Source organism: Chiroxiphia lanceolata, chromosome 1 (genome assembly GCF_009829145.1).
Source record: "Chiroxiphia lanceolata isolate bChiLan1 chromosome 1, bChiLan1.pri, whole genome shotgun sequence".
Lineage (NCBI taxonomy): Eukaryota > Metazoa > Chordata > Aves > Passeriformes > Pipridae > Chiroxiphia > Chiroxiphia lanceolata.
This window is the reverse complement of record NC_045637.1, coordinates 4310914-4335100: the sequence shown is the minus strand read 5'-3', so window position 1 is coordinate 4335100 and position 24187 is coordinate 4310914. Positions and strand designations below refer to the sequence as shown.

The window sequence follows — 24187 nt, the reverse complement described above, 5'->3', positions numbered from 1 at the left end:
TAGCCCTGGAAGAGATGCAGTCAGGTGGGATGGGTCTGGTGGCAGACAGAGGCAGCTCCAAGCCCAACTGCTGCCAGATGTGAACCCACGTGCAGCTGCCAAGTCACCCAAAACGAAGGGGCCCCCAAAGCCACAGGCAAGGGTTGGGCTGACAGGCATCAGCCCCCCATGGCGTGGCACCCGTGCCCTGTGTCGGCTTTCTTCTCCCTGCTGTCATGCTCAAAAGACATTTGTGGAAAAACACAGCAGAAATGAGAGGGTTTGAGTGGCAGTTTGGAGAAGGAGATGGGGGAAGAAAACAACTTGGCAAGGAAGGAGGGGCTGAAGGACACAAGTGTTCCCATTTTGGTTTACAACTCCCAAGGGTGCTGCTCGGAGCATTTATTGACCAACTCGCCCGCTCTCGATGAGCTGGCCTGGTAAACTGTGGCAGCAGGGAGGCTATTCCTGGTCAAGGCGTGTCCAACAGCAATGCTTTCTTAACTTAAAATCAACTAGTGACATGAATGGGATTCAAAACGCACAGTCAAGGACTTTCCTGGAGAGGCTCTGGCTCTGCAGCCACTGCACCTGTAGCATCATCTCAATGTCACCACAAAAAAGTCATCAAGTGCCCTCATGAAACGTTTCAGGGGTCCCCCCAAAAAGGGGGAAAACAAGAGCCAAAGCCCAGCCAGGCAGACACAATCTGCTCAATAAAATCAAGGTGGACCCTTAACTCCAACAATGCAGCAGACAGAGAGGACTGATTTGCCTCTCTCAGTATTAGAAGGGAAATAATAATCATTGTCATAATAAAAAAGAGTGAGATGCAGCCAGGTCAGGTTCATTAAGGGTGAAAGGCAGCGGTTTGACTCCAAACCCAGCTGTTCTCCACAGCATCGATATGATCTTCCCCAGCACAAGTCTGTGCGGGAACTCGTCATCCCCAGTGTTCCTTGCAACACGATAACACGCCACATCGCCCCCAGCTCCCAAGTTAAACATCTTATTAACTGCAGTGACGTAAAAGAGGAAATCTCTGAGAACTATCGCAGAGATGAGAGGGAACACATTTACCATCAGTAGGCAATGGTACCTCTGCAGAGAGATCTGCATGTAAACCAGCATCCAGCCCCTCCTTCCCCTCCCTCCTCTAATCACTCCATGTCATGGGAAACTAAACCTGACATCCAAACAGCCCCGATGCGAGACACTTGCTGTAAAAATATTTTTAAGACTGAAAAACAACAACAACAACAATCAAAAAACTTGCCTTCCAGGAACCCATTTGGATACAAACCCTGTGCAGCTGCAGCCACCCTCCGCGTTCATCCCTCCTGCTTCGGTTTGGAAATCAGGCAGGGTGGGGAAGCGGAAAGGAAATACAAAGACCAAAAAAAAAAAGAAAAAAAAAAAAAAGGGAGGATGGTGGTGGTGGGAAAAGCAGCGATATCGCAGGCGATGAGCCGCGAGAGGCTGTTGGCAGAGCGGTCCAGCAATCCCCTGAAATTCAGACGGTCACGTGCGCTGCCTGTCTGCAGCTCCCGCGCAGCCCGGGCTCAGCACTTCGCCCAACTGCACACGCAGCACTTCGCCACGGAGAGCTCTCCCGCCCCACCCCCGCACGCCTCCCAGCCCATGCCCCATCCCAACCGTACCCAGCAGGTTTTGGCACTGCAAGGTGACCTAGGGCTCCACGCCGAAGCTGCTCTGGCTACAAAGGTTGAAAAGCATCGCTACGCTGCAAAACCACCCTCCCTGGCAGCTTCTCCACCTAAATCCCAGCCCTGCAGGTAGTGCTGTCCTCTCCACCAGGATGTGCACAGTGGCCACCTCCCCACGGCATCCATCTGGGTCTGGTGGGGGTTCCCACTGGCGTGGAGGAGCGCCAAGAACATTCTGTACCCAGCCTGTCCCTGGGCAACCCTGGGCATGTCCAAAAACAGCCCCCGAGCTCCCTGGGCAGTTGAGGTTGCATCAGAGAACAGTGGGTGAGCCCAGACACCTCTGGGGCAAGGTGGCAGCCAGCTTCTTTCTTTATTTATTTTTTTTCCCTTTAATTTTCATCTGGGACATGCTTTGCACCAAAGGGATGCTTTAGACTCCATCCTACACTGCCCCGCAGCAGCTTCTGGGGACTCACTGCAACCAAGCAATCACCAAAGGTCCCTCTGCAAAGGCCATGAGAATGCACAGACCCAACCTCACCATCCCAACTCCAAAAACCTCCAAGACAACTAAACCGAATTTTTTTTCTCTGCTTGCACTCATTCCTCATGTAAATTAGCAAGAGGAATTAGGAGACTGAATGTTCCATGCTGCCTCGACTTCACCACCCGGCCAGAGATGCACCGCATGGCACTAAAGTCAGGCAGATACAGTGGGACTAAAAAAAGAGTGTGGTTGCTTTTTTTTTCTTGTAAAGCTGGACTGCCTTTCACGGCGACTGTATTTATAGGTAGAGCTGTTGAAATTTTAAGGGCTCCTTGCCACAGGAATCCGGCCGCGTCTCGTGTTCGCAAAGTGGCGTAACTTGGCAAAAATGAACATACAACAGGCCGATGGGTGCTGCTTCCCTTCCTCAATTTTGGGTTAAATCAGAAGGGAAAAAGAGAAGATGCAAAAATGAGCCATGCACGCCACTGCCATGTGCCACAGTATGTATTTTCCAGATTCAGAGCGTAACGAACACGGGACTTCACGCCCGCCCCTGCACCGGCACTTTCCTTTTCTGTCAACGAAAAAAAAAAAAAACCCAGCTTTCGCGGGTGTTTATTTTTGCTTTCGGTTTGGCTACCCATGGCACACGCAAAGCCTCCTCTGCACTTCATTTTAGGGCTGAAAAACTCTGGCAGGGTTCAGCCCCAGAGCGGTAAAACTCGCTCTCCCCGTCCAAAGCCGCCCGGGAACACCATCCACCAACACACCACGGCACATGATGCCCAGAAACCACGCGGTCTCAGCCCAAAAGTTGGCAATTTTCTTACACAACAGCACTGCTACATAGCTAAAACCCTTTTTAATTTTAATTTATGCTATAAAAGTACACTACGCCCTGTCCAAAGACGCTACCACCCCGCTGAGCACGTCTGGATGCTAAACTTTGATCCCCTATGGCAACATGTGTCTATTTAAGACAAACCCCAAACCATAATTAAAGTTATTGATAGGAGCCCATGTTTACTGTTTGCTATTTTAATATCAAGTGCTGTTGGCTTTCAAGCCACTCATTTCCATGGCTTGCAGGGGAGGATGAAGCTGGAAACATGCCTAAACGTCGGGGTTTTTGACGTTTCCATGGGCACTTCTGCTGTCAAATCAAAGAAATGCACTTAACAGGCCGATTCCAGCGGATGCTTCTCATCCAGGATTGCCTTGACTGGAAGCCGGCAAGTGATTTTTGAGCTATCAAGGCACATACAAAAATAAAACAGCTGTAACAAAAGCTTTTTGCTTCTGCAAGCAGCCCTCTCCATAAGCAGAGCCAACAGGGCGACAGCTCGTGGCATGCTGGTGACACGACTATTTCCAGCCTTGTGGAAATTAATGTTCCCAAAAGGAACACATTTCAGACTGCAGCACTTACCAAAGGTTAAAGTCTCTTGCTTCCCTTGCCCAAGTGTCAAATTTGGTCTTTGCTACTAGCACCTGACATCCCCAAAAAGCAGCTGTGGGGGATTGTACCCCTACTAGCCAGCACCTGGAAGGTTAATTCTGAAGCCTAGTGACAACACAGTGTATATACATCCTGGATGTATATAAATATTGGTGCAGAATATTGGTGGGTCCACAAAGCTCTGAGCTTCAAATCCACCTGCAACATTTTAAACATACACTATGACAAAAAAATTAGTCATTTTTGTAACAGTGGGATTTAAATCCAGCTCATAACAGGGGAGATTCATGATATTTCATATTCAAACAAGTCACCAGCCCCGTTTATCCCCACTACTCTTTTTCCATTGCTGTGGAATAAATACACGACTTCATGAAGGCTCAGTTTTCTTGCTGATCCTCCTTGAGCCAGAAGGATGCACATAAACCCAACCCAGCAGCTCCAGATGCGAGATCACCTCGTTTATGTTTCAGCTCCTTTCCACAGAAAGATGAAGCTGTAACTGAATTAACTGGAAATTGGCAGCGGCACAAACTTGCCAGATTCCAGCTAATTGTTTGGATTAGTAATCCCCGTTGTATGCAAAAATGCACCTTACCTACGGCAGAGAAAGGCACGGCATGGGGTGTCCTCCTGATAGGTGACCTGCCTGCTCTGGGAATGGGAACTACTGGCATTCGCAAGCCCCCACCAGCGAAAGGCTCGTCAGCCTAACGAGACATGCTCAAATATCGAATCACTGAATCATTAAGGGCGGAAAAGACCTCCCAGATCACCAAGTCCAACCCTCAGCGCAGCAGCACCACCACGTTCACCACTGAACCATGTCCCCAAGTGCCACATCCACACGCTTTCCGAACACTCCCAGGGATAGTGAATCCACCACTTCCCTTGGAAGCCTGTCCCGAACATGCCCCGGGAGAGGCCGTCCCTGCCGCAGCTGATGCAGCCAGCGCAGCCCCATCCGTCTGACGCGGAGAGGTGGGAAACATCCATGGGGATAGCGAGTCCAGACAGCCTGGATGGAGCATGGAACTTCCCCCCTGGGGCCCCTGGTGACACCGAGTGCTGCGTCCGGCGCCGGGAGGGGTGGAGAGGCCCCGCGGAGCCCCGTCAGTGTCCGCGCCGCATCCCACCCACGGGGTTGGGATGGGGGTCTGTGGGATGCTCCGAATGGTACCACAAGGCGGGGGACTGCGGCATCGCCCGTGGCCTCCCCACGGGGGTATGCCGGGCGGGCAGCAGCGTGCGTGACCCCCCTCCCCCCCGAGCTGTAGCTTCCCTCCTTTAATTTTGAGTTAAATCAGACGGGAAATAGGAACGGTGGGGGTCACGGTGCGGGGAGGGGGGTCACGGTGCAGGGAGAGGGGTCACGCACGCTGTTGTCCCGCCGCCATAGCCACGAGATGGCTGCACCGGGGCCACCGCCGCCCAGCCTGCCCAGCCCCGCTGTGGTGGCCCCGCGGCCGGCAGCGCTCGGACCCCTCCCGCCCGCATTGTTGCGCGGGCGGACCCACGTGCCGCCACCGCCGGCGCTTCCCCCTCTCCCGCAGCCCCGTCCCCAGCCTCCTCCGCCGCACACTGACCTGCCCGCCGCCTGGGCTCGGCTCGGCTGTGCTGCACTGTGCTGGGCTCAGCTCTGCTGGGCTGTGCTGCGCTGGCCCCCGCCCGGCTCCGCTCGCCCCCCACCCGCACGTGCGGCCGCTCCCGCTCCCGCCGCCGCCCCGCGCGCGCCCCCGCGGCCCCCGGCCCCGCCCCTGCGCGCCCCCGCGCCCTCACGTGCCCCCCCGCGCAGCCAATGGGGACGGAGGGAGCGGAGCAAGGAGGGGGCGGGGCCGGGAAAGGGGCGGAGCCAAGGGGGAGGGGGCGGGGAATGGGGGCGAGGGGTGTGAGGGGAGGGGGAGAGGGAAGAGAAAAGGAAAAGGAAAAGAAAAAGGAAAGGAAAAAAGGAAAGGAAAAAAGAAAAAGAAAAACAAAGAGAAAAGAAAAAGAAAAAGAAAAAGAAAAAGAAAAAGAAAAAGAAAAAGAAAAAGAAAAAGAAAAAGAAAAAGAAAAAGAAAAAGAAAAAGAAAAAAGAAAAAAGAAAAAGAAAAAGGAAAAACAGCAAAAGAAAAAGGAAAATGAAAGAAAGAAATGAAATGGAAAAAGGAAGAAAAAATGAAAAAAGAAAAAGAAAAGGAAAAAATAAAAAGAAAGAAAAATATAAAGAAAAAGAAGAAGAAAAAGAAAAAGAAAAAGAAATGTAATAAGAAAAAGGAAAAGGAAAAGGAAAGGAAAAAAGGAAAGGAAAAAAGAAAAGGAAAAAAGGAAAATAAAAAGGAAAAGAAAAAGAAATGAAAAAAGAAAAAGAAAAGGAAAAAAGAAAGAAAAATATAAAGAAAAAGAAGAGAAAAGAAAAGAAAAAAGAAAAAGTAATAAGAAAAAGGAAAAGGAAAAGAAAAAGGAAATGAGAAATGGAAGACAGAACAAGAAGGGCTGGAGCCCCTCTGCTATGAAGACAGGCTGGTAGAGTTGGGGTTGTTCAGTCTGGAGAGAAGGCTCAGGGAAGACCTTAGAGCCCCTTCTAGTGCCCAAAAGTGTTCCCAGAGAGCTGGAGAGGGACTTTAGACAAGGGCAGGGAGTGACAGGAGAGGGGAAAATGGCCTTAAGCTGAAGGAGGGTAGATATTATGAAGAAATTCTTCCCTGTGAGGATGGTGAGGCCCTGGCACAGGTTGCCCAGAGAAGCTGTGGCTGCCCCATCCCTGGTAGTGTCCAAGGCCAGGTTGGACAGAGCTTGGAGCAACCTGGTCTAGTGGAAGGTGTCTCTGCCCATGGCAGGGGCTTGGAACGAGATGATCTTTAAGGTCCCTTCCAACCCAAACCATTCTGTGATTCTAAGAAGAAGAAAATGAAGATGATAAGAAGGAAGAGGAGGAGGAAGAAGAAAGGAGAAGAATGTGATAATGACAAAGAGGAAGAGGAGGAGGAAAAGGGGGAAATAAGAAGAAGGAATGACAAAGAGAAAGATGAGGAAGGCAAAGAGGAGGCCTTGAGGAGGGACAGGGGCAGCAAAACAGGCCGGACTCGGGGCAGCGTTGACCCTGAGCAGATATCCATGATTTTCCAAAGGCCGGGCTGGATGTAGGGAGGAGGCTGCCCATTCCAGGAGCTATAAAGGATATATTTAACACATCTCATTACTGGTGCTGGGTACACTACAGCAGTGGTGTGAGGCATAGTGGGGTCACCCAGTGGCTCACTCCCTTGGGGTCTGGAATGATTCAGGAGCTGCTGCTTTACAGCCAAGGGTCTCACCTTGGCTTGGTGACCTTTCTGTCTATAAACTCCTGTCTAGATCTGTGGTGTAAAGAACTACCATAAATTCAAAGGAGTAGAAACAGAACACCTGACGTCATCACAGGTTACCTTTTTCATTTATTTCTGATTTATTATGGAGTTTCTTAGCAGAAATCACCACAGAGACAGCCAAGGGCTTCACAGACATTAAAAGAATCAAAGAGGTTTTCGGGTGACAGGCACAGAGGGATGAGGTGATTCCTCAGGAGACACACACAAATACGTAGAGATGAAGATCAGGAGGTCCTCAGATGTGCTTGCATTTCAAGGATATTTTTTCCTCTTCCCTGAAAGGCACTAAACCAGTGCCCTCTAAGCAAGAACAGTCTGACAGTGCTTCATGTTTCTGAGAACATTGTTAAAAGTATGCACAGCTCTTCTTTGGTTAAGGAGCAACTTGGAATCATAGAATCACTGAACACCCTGAGCTGGAAGAGACCCACGAAAATCAACAAAGCTCAGCTCCTGGCCCTGCACAGCACAGCCCCAAGAGTCCCACCAAGTACTTGAGAGTGTTGTCCAAACACTTCCTGAACTGTCCCAATGCCTGTTCCAAATCTTGGTACTGTGACCACTTCCCTGAGGAAGTTCTTGTTTGGGTGACCAGCCACCCTCTGTGTGAAGAACCTTTCCCTAATATCCAACCTAAACCTCCCCTGTTTAGGGGGAGTTATGGCATGTTATGTCATTACATGACACAGCTGTGACCTGTCACACGACCTGTCATGACCTACAGAAAGTCCTCCAGCAGAACTTGAGAAAGGCTGGTTTGGTATATCATGGTTTCCAACAGAAAAAAAAGAAGGGAAAAGAAAAAAGGAAAGGAATGGTTTGGAATTTCTTAATACAATAAAAAAAGAAAAACCAAACACCACAAACAACAACAACAACAACAAAACCCACCAAAAACCACACCCAAAACAACAACAAAAAAAGTTAATTTTACCGGTGTTTCTTAATGCGATGAATGTTATGGAACTACAGTGTATGCGCGTAAATATATAAAATGGATCTTTGGATAAAACTTTGGAATGTGTTGATTGATTCCAAAGGATATTCAAGACATTTGGTGTCTGCAAGTTTCAAACCCAGAACTGGATGAAAGGTATTTTCATTCTCTCCTTCCCCTTCCCCTCTCCAGGCAGAGTCAAAGCATAAGCTTAACCTTGGTTAGACATCAGCAAATTCACACCTCGAAAAGACGTCTGCTGAGAACAGAAATAAAACCTGCGACTTCCCTTGTTGCTGACATTTAGGCTCTGCTGTCTGAGTCCCTGCTACTTTTTCAAAGGGAGAAAATTATCTGTTATTCACATCAAAGATTTTAATGAAATACTCAGTGTGGCTTTTGGTGGTTTTAGAATCAGTCTGGCAAAGCCTAGGGAAAGCTCTGGAGGGCAGAAGTCTTCCTGCTAAAGCTGGTGATGGTAGGACAAACGGAGAAGCCCGCCTGAGACTGCTTTCTTTAAAAGCCAAAATATTGAAAACTGAAACAAACAAACAAAAAGAACCAAAGAAAAACAACTTTGCAGCTGCTGTGCTTGGTTGGGTATTTTTGGTCAAATCTTTTCTTGTTAAAACAGCATGACCCCTTTCCCTTCCATGGGGATTCCCAGGCATGATGGGGAACTGCGTTTGGCTCCTAGGGAATACGTTTGTTTTTCTGTATCCTTTACTGTTTGTAAAAATGACAGGCCCGCCTCTCCTTCAGACACAGCAAATGCCAGCAATCTGGTTTTATTTAGCAGAGAACCTGAGAGCAGTGGTTGGCAGAGCTGTTCTTTACTTCCCATCTGAAATGTCACATGGCAAAAATTGCAGCACTCAAGCACAATCTCAGCTTGACAGGTCTGGCAGAAGAAAAAGGGGCAACAGCATGAGGTTCCACCACATTCCCTCAGAAATACTGTCAAACCCCAGCTTAATCCCCCTTGCATGGGTGAGGCTGAAGGGTTGCTGTGCCTGAGAGCATGGCTTCTTGGCCAGGGGTGTAAAATTCATACCAGTTTTACTGCTGCTCTTTGGGTACCACAGAATCAGAGAATATCCTGAGCAGGGGAACTTCTGTCCATTGTAAGCTGGAGCGGGGGATGGAGGCATTAAAAATTGATAGGCAATGCTATTGAGGAACACCTTCAGGTCTCCTGGCAAGACTTAATCCATCTTCACCCTACTTCACTTCTCTGTATTTTAGAGAAAAAGCAGAGAGAAATGTTTCCACAATCAGGTCACTGCCTTAAGAGGATCAAGTAGGCTTCACGTTAGCTGTAATTTCTGAATTTGAATGGATTTTCAGCACAAATATCGACAATCTCCTGTGCATGTGAGCATCCTTGAGCATGTTTTTCAGCCTAATGCACTGAAAAGCAATGTGAAAGGATTGTAACCTCTGCAAAGATGCTAATCCCACCAGGCTGTGTTAGTGGAAAGCCTGACTATGTTTTAATGTGTGCTTGTCAAAGTGCTTGTATTACAGCTGGGACACTTTCCTGGATGAAGCCCTCCATGTTTGCAGAAAGGATGGAAATGCAATCGATACACCTTCTTTGTCTGAGTTTCTGTAATCTTTTTTTTCCCATGGTCCTTCCCTGCCCCTTCTGTCATTTCCATTTCAGCCAAATTCAACTTTCTTCAAGCCAAGACACTGAGGGAAAAAATGATTCTGCTTTTGCCACCTGCAGACAACACCTCTCATGGCTGCTGTGTTAGAGGAAGAAGCAGCAGAAAAGTGATAATTCTCGTCTGGAAAGGTTGCAGGAGGAACTCACTCCTCCAGGGTAGGAAGTGAAACATGAATTCTTGAGATGTAAGTGTTAATGTTCCACATTGATGCCTCCTACTCGTCCACTAGCTGTTCAGATTGAACAAGTCCTTCGCTGAATTTCTCAGCCACTGGAGCTTGTGTATTGACTCTCTACACCAGGTACTTCTGCTCCTTTGGTGAAGTTAATCACATCATGTTCCTCTGGGATTGCAACATCTGAATGAGATTTCCTGACACAGACATCACATTCATGGCATGAAAAGCAAACTAGATTTCTCCAGCTTGCAGAAGTCCCAGAAGCTGCTATGTATTGACTAGTGGATGCTGTTTCTTTCTGGGAGAGAAAAAAAGGCTTTAAAAAGCCCTCAAGCCCCAAAAACAACATACACAAAAAAACCCCAACACCCCCCCAACCCAAACCCTATGATTCAAATTTTATTTTATTTTTTGAATTTAGCTTTTCCTCCAGGACAGACTCAAAATGAAGCACTCAGCTCCATTAGAAGAGTCATTTAATAGCTGGACCAGCACTTGGAATTCACTTGAAGGCACTGACTAATTCAGCACATGAGCGAAACTGAAGTTCACTCATACATGGTAACGCCTTTCTTTTTCCCACACTCATCAAAACCTTGTTTGCCTACTTCACAGGTTCCCCAGGTATTAATAGCCAGCGAAGGCTTCAGAACAGAAAGAGCTGGGTCCAGAGACTCAGAGGTTGCATTTGCATGTCAAAGAGACGGGGGAGGCTGTGAAGGGAACTCTACCGCTGCTGCAGATATCCTGGCTTCTTGCAGCTGCCCTCCTACACAGCTGAAGCTCAGTCCTGCTTTCTCAGGCACACGGCACAGTCCAGGGCTTTCCTCTGGGCTGAGAAAGTGGTTAAATCCCTGCAACGTGGAATGGCATTTTAACCACATCAGGGAAGGCAGGATTTGTCTCCCAGGGCAGGGCTCCTTCACATGCGGGCCCTGCGCTACTGGTGGTCCCTGGTGTGCCTGAAGGTGGTCTGCAGAATGATTGCAATCAAGAAAATGAAACCATACATGCTGCATTCCCACGCATGCAAGCCAGCTATTAGAAAGGAGATGAAGTAACCTTAAGAGAAAAACCTTTTGAGTTTTAGGTCCTGGTGATGGTCCTTTCAGTGATGTGGTCCTCAAATTTTGTGCTTTTTTTGTAAGAGGTGAGTTGATAATTCGGTTTAAGGAGGTTGGTGTGGGGCAGCTGGTTGCCCCACTTCATCTGGTACTGGAAACCTGGGCTGGTACATGCTGCAAGAACTCTGCTGGCTGCCAGGACTTACCTGCAGCCAACCCCACATACCTATTCAAAGCGCCTTCAGTTTTCCTCATTAAAGGACATTCTTGCATAATCTTCCTTGTATGATAAGGAACAGTGCCTACTTTCTATCTCACACCCAGGCCTCCAGACTTAGCCAGGCCTAAGGAAAGGACTATTCTGCGTAACCAACTCCACCTGGGAGTGTAGACACATCCTAAGGACATGATACTATCAGAGTGGGGGGAGAGGGTGTTGCCCCGGGCGTCCAGCAAAGACTGAACACTGGGGCTGACAAACTGGTGTGGAGACAGCAGTTGGAAAAGGGTGAGAAACACACCACTCAGAAATTTCTCTGTGCCTCAGAGGAATTTCATCTCTTGGTCCCATGAGAAAAACCCCCACAGTGCTTAATTTCTTTTGTTTGGGGTGACTTTGCCGTTTACTCTGGGAGGATTTTCAAATTTTGCTGCTAAAAATTGACTGAGGGAAGGGAGCTTGCCCACCTTCATCTTAACCTCAATAATGAAGTGTCTGGATTACCAGGTGAACCTCAAATAACATGACCTGACATCATTCAAACTGGTAGAGTCCTGAGACTGTACGTGGAGTAGATCCCTGGCCCCAGCTCTGATTCGCTCCCCTATGAGATCCATGGGATCTCACTTGGCTGGTTATGCATTCATCCCTGTGTGGATATTCTTAGTATAGATAAAAGCATCTTTGATGGGGTTTAACTTAGACTACTTTGGTGAAACCCAGAACTTTGGTAAATAAACAGCACCTGAAGAAGGCTCTGCCCCTTCCAAGGAGGTTTGTTTGCATTCAGTGACGAATGTGAAGGAAACTCATGTTTCCCAGAATGGTCAAGGCAGGGGATGAATGAATCAGTTTGCAGATGGGAGCATGGGGGGTAACAGGGCTGTTTTCCCCTTGCAGAAGTGCTTCTGGTGGTCCACCACAGGTCTGCACTGTTCCAGGGGACAATAGCGACTGGTCGTTAAGCTAAACTGGAAAGAATCATACTTTCAGTCCTCACGGGCCATGATTTAACACTGGTGGTGGCAGCAGAGTGACCGAGCCTTCTGCTGATTTCCTCTCCATTTCACGGAAAGTGGAGGCAGGCAGAGGTTAAGTGACTTTCTCAAGGTCATGTAGGAAATCAGTAGGGCAGGAGCCTGGTCATTAGGACATCCTTTCTCCAGAATATAACAAGAAGTGGACCAGAGGTTCAGAGAAAGAACGGGACTTGCCCGAGGTTGTGGGATCATCCATTCTCCTGAGGCACTTGCCCTGGTAGCAAGATTATCACATACTTCCCGTATTTCCACAGCAAGAAGTCAATGGGAAGGGGTGTGGGGGGGAAACAAGCCGGTTGCTATTAATTCAGTTTAGCTTGACTGGACATGCACAAGCAATCTGGAGAAGGAAATAGCTCTAGTTCTGTCTGGTTCAGCAGAAACTCCGCCCACAGAAGCTTTCCGGCAGGAAATCAAGTTACAAACATTAAATGATCTGAGCAAATTCTCATACACTGATCCTGCCCTGGGGACAGGACACTTTTGTGAGCTGCTTATTGAGGCTGTAGTTTGAAATACCTTAACCCTTTCTGGAGAGGCACTTTGAGGCCATCACGGCTTCCCGTGCTGGCCAGGCTGGAGAGATCACAAGCTGGGAAAAAAAAAATAGGATTTACAACTGTTGGGGTCATTCTTCATCAATAAAGAAGCCCTGAAAGCTTTATGTGGAGGAAAGATGGGGAGGGCTGGGGAGTCATTCTTCTACTTGCTTTTCCTACTGAAAAATTGAGATCTGTCGACAATATGTTTCCTGGAACACCCTAAAGATGACCAAAAAATGTGTGGTTTCTGGCACTAGACTGACAGTACAAGTGAAACCTCTCAATGGAGAGAGGAACCAAATTGTCCTTGTGCTGTTTCAGATCCTTTGTTTTTCGTTAGCAGAAATGCCTGCAAAACAATAAGTTGTCATCATAAAAACTCACCTACCGCTTCAGCTAAGGGTTAAGATAAATTGTAATCTGCATTTAAATGATATAATGAACCTTAAGGAAATAAACCTTGACGCTTGCTAATGGCCCCGGGATTTAAAATGAAAAAGCATAGAGGGGAGGGGAGTTTTTCTTTTCACAGAATAGGAAGCAAAAAAAGCACAGCTCATATTTTTCTCTTTATCCAATTACCGTAATACAGATGAATGTCTGACACTGAGAAAAGGGGGGAGGTGGAAACTGCCTGCAGAGACAACAAGGCTGTTTTTCACATGCTGTCTGGTTTTGGGGGCTTGCAGCCCCTCAGCACATTTCTGGAGAGTGAGAAGGTGGGGATGGCCCCTGCTAACAGTGCTTCCCTCCCGAGCTGTGCCTCAGGTTTCCTTTTTCTTGCTCTAAGAAGCATCTCCTGATGAAGGTCACGGCTTTGATCTCCACGGCTGGCTCTCGTGTTTATGGATGGCCATTATTAGTAACACAGGGTAGTGCATGCACTGCTCTGTGCCTGCCCTTGTCTGGCTGCAAGGGAGCAGGGGCAGGATAACAAAAGGAAGTATAAATAGAGCCTTTTAAAAAGCCTGTTAAATGGGAATAGACTTTTAGGGAGGAGTGAGAAAGAATGAGGCGTGTTACCATGGGAACTGCCAATAGTTTATTTAAGAAGGGCAAAGAAACAAACACCACAAAAAGGCGAAGCCAAGAGGAGTTGGAGATTGCTGCAGGAATCTGTCAGGAGACAGACATAGAAGGGCCAGGTAAGAGCAGTGAGTTTCTACTAAAGCTGCGCTGAAAAAATGCATCCCACTTTACCTCTTGCAAAGTGGTCTGGGAAATGTTACAATGATATGTGTGTTTCCAGTTAAGGAAAATGCATTTCCAGGTTTTTTGGGGGTGGAGGCTGGGGAAAGACAGGAGAACAAATGTCACATTGGTGAAATCATCAGGAGCAAAGGGCCACATTACCTCTGTCCAACCTGAACCCACTTAGTGCAAATCCAACTTTGGGTCATCTTGATGTTCGAGGAATAACAGAGGACATTCCCTTATGTGGACATTGGAAGATTATTATTATTATTATTATTATTATGATTATGATTATTATTATTATTATTATTATTATTATTATTATTATTATTATGTGAATGCCCCATCCCTGAAAGTATTCAAGGCCAGGTTAGATGAGACCCTGAGCAACCTGGTCTAGGGCAAGGTGTCCCTGCCCATGGCAGGGGGTTGGAACTAGATGATCTTTAAAGTCCCTTCCAACCCAAATCATCCTATAATTCAATGATTCTGTGAGCCCGGAACCAAATTCAGCCTTGACATAGGTACACCTGAGGAGCAGGCACTGCTGCGATGTTGATCCTGCTCCTCCATATGGATCAAGTGTTTTGAAGACTTTGCTTCTTGAAGTAGCTCTTGCATTTCTGTCTGCAAAGTCGGCTCATTGCAGCAGGCACAACTGTTCAGGCTTCTTCATGTCTTTCTCCAAGCTCAAACTCCATAAAAAAAAAAAAAAAAGCTTTAATTGTAGGATCAGGGACATTCTGGGCTGGAAGAGATCATCTGCAGCAGAAACAAGTGGCAAAGCCATGTAGTTTGCAAGGCAACTTTGCAGGATTCCTGGGACTGACTAAAGATCAATTGGTCAAGCAGATCAGGGCTCGTGTGGTCCCTGTGTATTGTAAGTGCAGGATGAGGGACTGGGCTGCAAATCCCAGCTCAGAGGGACCTGATCTGGCAGAGGCCAAGAGCAGACATGTCTGAGGGCTGGGTGGGGGAGACCTGACTAGTTTTGGTGGTTGGATGTGATGCTGTGCAAGAATGGGGGAGTAGGAGCTGCTCTCAATCCTGGCCCAGCTTGCCTGTGTATGAGTCAGCCACATGACTGGGAAGCTCTGGCTCCATTTCCAACCTTTCCATAGCGTAGTGCTATGGAACCTTGGGTAACTTCACTCCACTGGATCTGCTTTTTCCACTAGAAGAGGCAGGGGCCATGTTTCCATTTTTCTGTTCTGCCTCAGAGGTGTGTGGGCTATAAACTGTCTGGGAGTGGGAATATCTTCCTGATTGTTGGTATAGTGCTAATCAAAGTGAGAACCTGATCGAGAGAGGGCTTTCAGGAGCTCACATAATGTCAGCTATCAAAAATTGGATCTGGATGCCCTTCTCTGTGTGCATCAGCAACGTGGGAATCATCATGGAAAGGCTGAGAGCATTGGGGTTGTTCAGCTGAGAGAAGAGAAGGCTCCGGAGTGATGTTATTGCAGCCTTTTGGTACCTACAGGAGGCCTAAAAGAAAGCCAATGAAGGTTTTTTGTTTTTTTTTCTAGAGCATGTAATGACAGGACAAGAGGGAATTGCTTTAAACTGACAGAGGGCAGGGTTAAATTAGATGTTGGGAAGAAAGTCTCCCCTGCCCAGAGAAGCTGTGGATGCCCCATTCCTGGAAGTGCTCAAGATCAGGTTGGATGTAGCTTTGAGTAACCTTGTCTAGTAGTAGGTGTTCTGCCATGGCAATGGGTTGGGATGAGATCGTCTTTCAAGGTCCCTTCCAATCCAAGCCATTCTATGAGTCTATGATTCTGTGTTCTTTATTGTTCCTTTTCCCTCACTGGAAAGCTCTCATTGAGTCAGAAGCAAATACCAAAGACTGAGAATGCTGGCAGCTGTTATGGACAAGAGATGATGTCTACCTTCTATCCCATCTGCTGTCTTGATTTCACCTCAAGTGTTTTTGCTGAGGTTATGTATTTTGTAGGTAAAACGGCTGATTGTAACAATTCACATTAATTTTTCCTGTGCCTGGAAGAGGCATCCTGCCTGAAGACCACCTTGTCCTAAATACTGCACATTCATAGGACAGAGAGATCCTTTCTGCCCTGAAGAGCACTCAACACCAGAAAAGAAATGGTAGATAGAAGAGCAGGTGTGATGATTCTTGGAAACGCTGCAACGGGACTGTCCCGCTCTTGACCTTAAAAGCTCCATGACCAGAAGCAACTCAAAAGTCCCTGCGGTTCGAGTGTCTTTTGCTGTTTTGTTTTTAATCTTTTAGTTTCTAAATCAGTGTAAGGACTTCTCACTTCTCGAGTCATACTTCTGAAAGCTTCGGGGATGGTACTGCTGGAAGAGTTCAAACGATGGAGAAGCCACAAAGAGAGAGCAAGTGTCCCTGTGAGGAGAGCTAAGAATTGCAAAATTTATTATTTCTTCTAAAGACTGCACCAACAACTTTACCAGGGAAAGATAAGCAGTTGCAAAAGTCTCCTGCCTCTCTGCGGTGGAGGGAAGACACTGGACTTTCCCATCCTCTTTGGCTTCATGTTACTACATAAAGCAATACCATGTATTCACAGGACAGAGCAGGAGACTTAATTTTGGGTTTCTATCAGGAGGCTTCTTCTTCTCACTGAGAAGGAGGCATATCTTTTTAAAGCTCTGGAGTGTGAGCTGAAAGTCCTATTTCTTCTTAGAGTAATCATAGAACCCTAGAATGGTTTGAGCTGGATGACCTTAAAGATCATCTGCCAGGAGCAGGGACACCTTCCACTAGGCCAAGTTGCTCAAAGCTCCATCCAGCCTGTCCTGGAGCCCTTCCAGATCCAAAAGTTTGTCCTTGATTTCCTTTTCCAACACCCTGCTCACTGAGGGCATTGCAGCAGCACCACCACATTACTGATCCCCTGGATGAAATCTGATGCACAGTTTGAAAGGCTGATGTGTCAGCCACTAACACAGACATGTTTACCAGGGGATGGAAACGGTTTAATCCAAAAAAGGCCCTAGGTTACCTAACCCAGGCCAACTTTTGCACAAAACCAGACCTATGGGTGGCATATTTATTTTTAGGGTTTGAGCTAAATTCTCTCCGTTTTCTCCCCCAGAGCAAGAGGCAAATCAGAACCTGACTGCTCCACTTTCTACATTTCCCTGACCCTACAGAGAATTATCCCATATGCCCACCCATGCATGAGAAATTCAGGGTGAACATTTTCGGAAGGTTTCACACAGCCTTTGATGTCTCCTAGCCTGGGAAATTGGTCCTCCTCCTGCTTCCCAGCTTGGAAGGTCTCACTGTGGTATCTGGAAGAGATAACGCTCCCTTTCGCTGTCTGCACTGTGTGTCAGTCTGACTGTGCCGCTCTGCTGCAGGGCTGCAAAAGGGATATTTCCCTCCAGATATTGCAAAAGGGCCCTTTTGGAAAGGCTGGGCTGCCTGCAGAGCTGGGCAGTCCACGCCACTCCTCTCTTCTCACAGAGATTGAGTTATGCCAGGCTTTGACCTAAGTGAAACTGCTGACGGTCACAGGGATTTGACTAATCTCCTTAGGTCGCTGTGAAATTTGTGATTCCTTTTAGGGAATAGAATTTTTTTTTTATGAATTTTTTTTCCCTTCAGTCTAACTTGCAATGTAAAAATAAACTGAAGCCCACGGTGGGAGATTAATTTCCTCCCAAACTCAGGAAGGGCAGTCAGTCAACACAAGATCCTCCTGGCCCATCCCAGGAGGATCCTGCTTCTGGATTCATTCCTGGAGACAGCTGCTGTCCGACCTTGCCGTAGGACTTCCTTCCCCAGCGCTCTCCTCCTGGCCCTGCTGTAGCCCCATGGGGTCTGAGTGCAGCCTGTGGGCACAGCCCAAGACATTTCCTTCCCTCCTGGCTCTGCTCTGCCTCAGAGCCCTCTGCTAGCAATAATTCTGGGGGTGGGGAGCTGAAATGAGAAAACCCTAATTTCTAGTCGTATTTGACCTATCTCCTGGTGAAGAGAGAACCCCCATCTCCCCAGGTATCCAGACTTCAGGGGCTTATTAGTAATTTTATCTCCATTTTCATGGCTCAGAGAGCCTCCTTGCAGCCTCCTCCCAGGGTAATTTTGTCCTTTCTGTGCAGAAAACCCCATTCCTGTGGCTTTCCCATCAGTCCTGCTTCCAGCATGCGCTTGCCCTTTCCAGAACATTGGAGGGTTTGCTCCATGCCTGTGATACATCTCCTACTTTGATCAGCATTAGCCCACTTTTCCTGGCTTTCTGATCCTTCCTGACCCAACTTATATTTTAGGGTAGTTTCATTATAAATTCCTCAAACACCCTGAAAAGAGTTGCATTTTGGCATTGTGCTCTTGCACCCAAAACACTACAGAAACATCAGACCCACCTTCCATGTGGAGATTTGTCCACGGGTCCCCGTGGCAACGAAACCTCCGCAGACCCCTCTATGCACATGGTTGCTGTACAATGCCAGTATTAGTCAAATAATTAAGAACTGGTTGCTCACACAAATGTCAGAGCTTGGCTCACTTTTTGCTGTGCTCCAGGGGTTCCTGTTTCTAGACATTCCCATGAATTAAGCTGAGCAAGCTGGTAGGAGAGAAACAGTCTCTGAATGTTGGCATGAAAAGCCCCACCACAAATTCAGCTGTCATTGTCCTTCTGCTTTGAAAGTTTTAAGCCCTTCAATTAGGGAGAAATGACAATACCCAGAGTGGGATTCCTTTGCTCTTATTTTGGCATGTAGGATTGAGATGTCTGGCTTCAGATGAACCAGTCATCATCGGCTCCCTTTGTTGCGGATGCAGAGAAATAGGAAGAACCAGAGAGTGATTCAATCTACAATAGTGTCTGAGAGAGGTCAAATGAATCACAGACTGCAAAAGAAGCTGAAGCTGCGTGGCCAGACATAAGATTCTACGTTTTAGAGGTCTAAATTTGAGTGAAATGAATTCCACCTCTGTGACTCAGGTGGTCAGTTACACTGCAGTGACAAACTGACCATGCTGAGTAATGCAGCTCTGATTTCGTGGCTTACCTTCACTCACCCCTGCCTCTTCTTTTTTGCCTGTGTAAAGGTGCAGAACTGTCCTGTTGATTCATTTCTTAGCCCTCAGTAGCAGGACTGTGCTATGTAGCATCCAACTGGCCATGGATCATGTGCTTGTCTTCTGGGAGTGCAACCATGTGGCCTTACCTTGTGCTTCCAAGATGCTTTATTTTTTCTCCTCTTAGACAAAACATCTTTGAATTAATAAAAGTGCTAATGGGTGAAGTCACAGGCAAAGTCTAAAGAGCTCAAGACTGCAATGCTGAGGTCAAGAACAGGCTGAGGGCTCACGATGGCCTGGGAAGCTGGGGAAGAGGGCCTGGGATAAGGGCAAGGAGGGGAATGTGGTGGGGATGGACATGTGAACATGAGTAATTTCAAAAATTAAAAGCACAAGCTAACATGAGAAAATTCTGGAATCATGAAGTGGGGCTGAAAGGTGGACTCAGAGCCACCATGTAATCTACCCCAACAAAGGGGGTCATATTTGGGTTCCTAATGCCAAGCAATGAAAGAGGGGACTTTTCTAGAGATTTTCTTGCTTGTTTACTGATCCTTGGATCCGTGTCCAGTGGTTCACATGGTTTATTCTCTAAGGAGCAGCATTGCCTCCCGGTGAGCTGCAGTGCTGGGGATTTTATTCTCACAGTGCATTGCTAGAAGTTCTTTTAAAGTTTTCCCTAGAACTCCCTGGCTAGGTTATCCCTAGAAATCACCAGCTGGGAAGCAGGATTAACAAGCAGTTGTGTCCTCTTTCTCTGAACCTCAGGGGCATGTCACTGACGCCACACTGCTCCAGGGCCCTGCTTCCCCAGTGGGAATCTGTTTCTTGTTCCCTGTGATATGTGGCAATCCCCCGCGTTTGAAATAGATGTGCCAGACTGTGACAGGGAAAAGTGCCTTGGGCAGGGCAGATTGGAGAGAGCTGGCAGGGACCAGAGTCACAGGGTGTCTCTTGGGTGCATTTCTACCTCTCCTGCTTTTTCTGACAGGGAGAGTAGGTCATGGCTCAGGGCTGTGCTTCTCTCTGAGATAAGGACATGGAGAAGCTGTGCCTGTGCCTCTGGGGATGCAGTTCCAGCTGTGCAGTTAATGTTGGTGTACAGAGCAGGCACATAATGGTGCTCAGTGTAGAGAAGAGGACAGCAGAACCTGGCTAGGTGATGGTAGCAGGTAGCACTGTCCCAGAGGGGAAGATGGCTTTGCAACAGGTATTAATGGGCCCAAATTTGGATGTAACCTGATCAGTGAGGAGCCTCTGGCAGGATGGAGATCCCTTGGTGCTGAGCAGTATGCAGATGCAACCAGGTTTTCAGATGGAATTGGAAAACATAACATCATAGAATCATAGGTTTGGGGTGGAAGGGACCATTAAAGATCATCTTGTTCAACCCCCCTGCCATGGGCAAGGAACCTTCCACTAGACCAGGTTGCTCAAAGCCCTGTCCAACCTGGCCTTGAACACTTCCAGGGATGGGGCATCCACAGCTTCTCTGGATAATCTGTTCCAGTGCCTCACCACCCTCATAGTAAAGAATTTCTTCCTAGTATCTAATCTAAATGGATTCTCTTTCTGTTAAAAGCCATTTAAATGGCCTCTCTAGTCACTGAGTCCTCTCCTGGTTAATGCCAGCGCTGTCTGCTTGTCCTTGCAGTGCACCTGAACTTCTTCACCCATGGTCTGGGCCAGGTCCTGTCTAGAATTTGTGTAGCCAAGTAAGTGCAGTTGTTTGCCTTAAGCTCTCAGAGACAGGGACAGCTGGGCTAGGAGGATGCTACACCATCTCCTATTTTGAGGTCCTTAAAAAAACCAGAAAGCTTGCTTCTTCCACAAAGCCTAAGAGACCCTGAATACTTTAATTCATGCCAGCTATTAGTACAGTGATAATTAAATAATGATGAATGCTCCAGAGGGATGTGCTCAGTAGCTGCATGACCTTGCTGCTAGAAATTGTCCCTTCCTTTCTGCTCATAATGCTGGTGTAGCTCCAATTAACCTTTGAACTGCTGAATAGATCCACATAATCCCAAAGAGACTTCCATGCCAGCGTGGTGGAGACTTATGGGAAAGAGCAATGCCTTGAATGGCAAGCTGGTTGGGCTGGGAAAAACTCCTTCGCATTTCCTCATTCTTTGTAGCTTTGAGATGCTGAATGTCTAAACATGTGTTGGGTGGTGCGTTAGCCTGTGGTGATGCTGGAATTTTATCCTGAAATATATGTGGTAAGAGGAGCATTATTCATTCCTCCATGCCATACCTGCTCCTATGGGCACACCTTGTTTTCTCAGTGGGTGCTGAAGGCGCGGAGCAGTGAAGAGATTTGGATCCTGGAGGAATGGTTCAGCCTTGCACTGAGTGCTGATGGTTTGTGGTACTCCACACCTGAAATGAACTCTGTTCTCAGGGTGCTGAGATTCTGAGTGCATCAAGAAGTCAAACACTTTTACCACAGCTCATGATAGGCAGAAAAAGGACCAAGGTTTGGAGGTTTGGGCTCTGTGTCCAAGTACTTGCTGTGGGCTGGGCGATGTGTCTTTAAAAGGCATCAAGATCCTGGTCTAAGTGTTCTTGTCTCACAGCCATAAGATTTGAGTGGTTATTACTGGGATTGCTTTACTGCCCGAGGGAGAGAAGGATCTGGCCCACAGGGAAGGTTGGGTTAACCACCTCCACCTGAAGGCATCAGCCCATGCAGAGCAGTTCAGCTGGCAGGAGAATCTCTGAGATGGAGGCAGAGAGTCGCACGTAGAAATTTGGAGCCGCTCAGCCCAAGCTCCCGTGTGTTTGTGTCTCCCCTCAGTTCCCACGCCTCTGCACTTCCTTGTTTAGCCCAGGCCCGGAAGCAAAACTGCTGAAATGCAAGGAGGAAAGTTATTCTCATGGTGTTTCCAGTCCAAACAGAACCAGGAGGGAGAGAGGAAATCTCGTGAGAAAGGTTGACAGATTTCCAGCCCAACCCCACTCAGGGCCTGGAACTTCTGGTGTTTCATCTGAGCCTTTGGGTCCAGAGCTCTCACCACATTTCCATGTGCCTGGAGGTCCCACAGCACCAGAGTGACCACAACGCCGGCGTTCAGGGCCTTCCTGCAATCCCATGGATCACAGCTTTACTCTGATCCAGCCTAAATTCAGTGAGGAGCAGTGTATTTACTGCTTGTTCCCACCATGGACGAGGATGGTGGGGCTGTGGGTGACTTCTGCAAGCTGGAGACTTTTCTGGTAGATATGAACCTCCTCGTTTTTCACCCTCAGGCAGGATATCCAGGAGATAACCAGAGACTTTGAGCTGGAAAACAAGTCCAGTGCTCTGCAATGGCACCAGACATCTGGGGGTCTTCCCTCCTCAGATGTCTTTGCATTTCCCCATGTGAGACATGTGGTCCATCAGGGAAAGAGTTGGGATGGGAGGGCTGTCCTGGAACAGCTCTGCTGAATTTAGAGTCTTAGAGGTTGGCACCAATGCAGTCTCCTGACTGCATGGGAGCAGAAGATATCAGGGGATAAGGTGGATGTTGCACCTAGGCACTGTCAAACATCATTCTAGAATGTGGGAAGAGCAAGAAGGACCTGTTTGTCCTTGGATGGTACCTGCTGATGCCAGGAGGATCAGCTCTGGGCGTTGCTGTCTCACACAGTGCCACCCTAATTTCCATTCTTGCTCACACCTTTTGGATACCTGGTCTCGTTATCCCTGATTCCCTTCCCAGCAGTGGTCTGTGCTGCTAATTGCAGATTGTGCTAAACCAAAAAGTGTTTCCTCATGTATTTGGCTTTAAATTTATCACTCCTTGCTGAGTGATGGTAGTAATTAGGAGTTTGCTGCATCCCCAGCTTTTTGTTCTGCAGTGCAGCCGATGCAGCAGCAATTAATCCCCCGGCAAACCCAGCGGAGGTGAATTCAGCAGTGCTGGGGACAGAGATAATCTTGGGATAATTTATAATTGCAAAGCCATGCTTGGAGCAGGAGAGACCTCTGGGACTTGCTTTGCTTTTCGTTTTGGAGGGAAAGCTGACTGACCGACATAGGGCTGGCACTGGCTGGTTGATTTGTCCTGTTGTTTGCATCATACCACTTCTATTTTCTGGCAAGGAGGGACTGGCTTTGGGGTCAATTTTGTCTCACACAGGAGAGATGAACAGTCTGAAGAAGGTCTCAGCTGTGCAGTGAGAGAAATACAAGCTCTGATTCCTCCTCGTTGTAACGATGAGCAACTTGCTCCAAAATAATAGAGAAAAACCCTTCCACTAACAGGGAGGCTGGAATTCATGCTTGGTATCTTGAAGATCTATAAAGAAGCCCCAGGAAGGAAGCACTGCTATTTCTTTGGTTGTATAAGGATCCCAGGGAGTGGCTTTTAATGTAGGTACTTCTGTCAAGTGTGTTTGAAAGTCCCCTGAGGCCACTTTAGCGCAAGTCTCGGTCGCATCACCAGATACAAAGCAGCTTCCACACATAAATCCTGTGGGCTGCTGCTGGAGGGGGAGACAATTCTTCATTGTATTTGGATTTTCTCCTTGCTCCTCAGCCCAGACTTTGTGGGAATGTTTGCCCTCCCAGTAGGACAGGGGTATGGGCTTGGCTGGGAAGCACTGAAAAATTCCTGGGTTCTCATTTCTCCAACAAGGTGAACACAAGTTGTTTCAAGTGTGGTTGGAACACTACAACCTATTCCCACTGCTTTTTCTCTCCTAGGGGATGACCTTGCAAGGAATGATGGAAGTTTTTTTGGGGTTAGGAAGGAGACTTCTGGCAGTGCTCATCCAACTTCCATTAACCACCTTGAGAACTGCATTTTGTACACCACAGCTCTGGGTTGGACAGATGTCAACCATTGGGACTGGGTGATCCTGGGAGAGCAGACAGTGTCCATTGTAATTCACTTTGGTTAAGCCTTGTTCCTGACTTGTAACTGTTGGGGAGGAGGTATTTCCAAGATAATATTAGCAAGGAATATTAGGAGGATGCTTCACTGCCAGCTGTCATGCTCCATCACATCTGAGCATCACAAACCTGCCCTGGCAGTCCTGGGTTGACCCACAGTCCTGAGCATGAGAGCAGGATTTGGCTCATGTGTTTTCCCTCTGAGACTTGGAAGCCCTTAGTCATGTGTGAATCCATTTCACAGGTGTTCCTTGGAACAGATAAGCATCACGAGCACTTTTTTAACCCACGGATGGAGACATTTAGTCTCGACAATGTTACAAGCTGGAGCCAAAGCTCTGGAGACCTTTAGTGAAACTTGTGCACTTAAAGTGTTATCTTTAAGGACTAGGGTTAGGAATGACACCCCAACTCGCACTGAAGGTAGTGTGAATATTTAGAAGATATGTTTTAGAGAGGATTTTTTTCCCCTAGTGACCTGTAACAGTG

General features: G+C 47.6%; 1 protein-coding gene across 2 annotated transcripts in view; it reads right to left on the bottom strand.

Moving 5' to 3' along the window:
• PTP4A3 (protein tyrosine phosphatase 4A3) overlaps positions 1–5330 on the bottom strand; it is a 42683-nt gene extending 37353 nt beyond the window's left edge. The window contains exon 1 of one of the 2 annotated variants that reach the window (XM_032696162.1): positions 5185–5330. The gene's annotated coding sequence lies outside the window, so the exon portion shown is untranslated. Of the gene's footprint in view, positions 1–4196; positions 4343–5184 lie in introns of those variants that run through there. The other variant, XM_032696154.1, reaches the window with a different exon arrangement.
• Positions 5331–24187: the final 18857 nt, after the last annotated feature.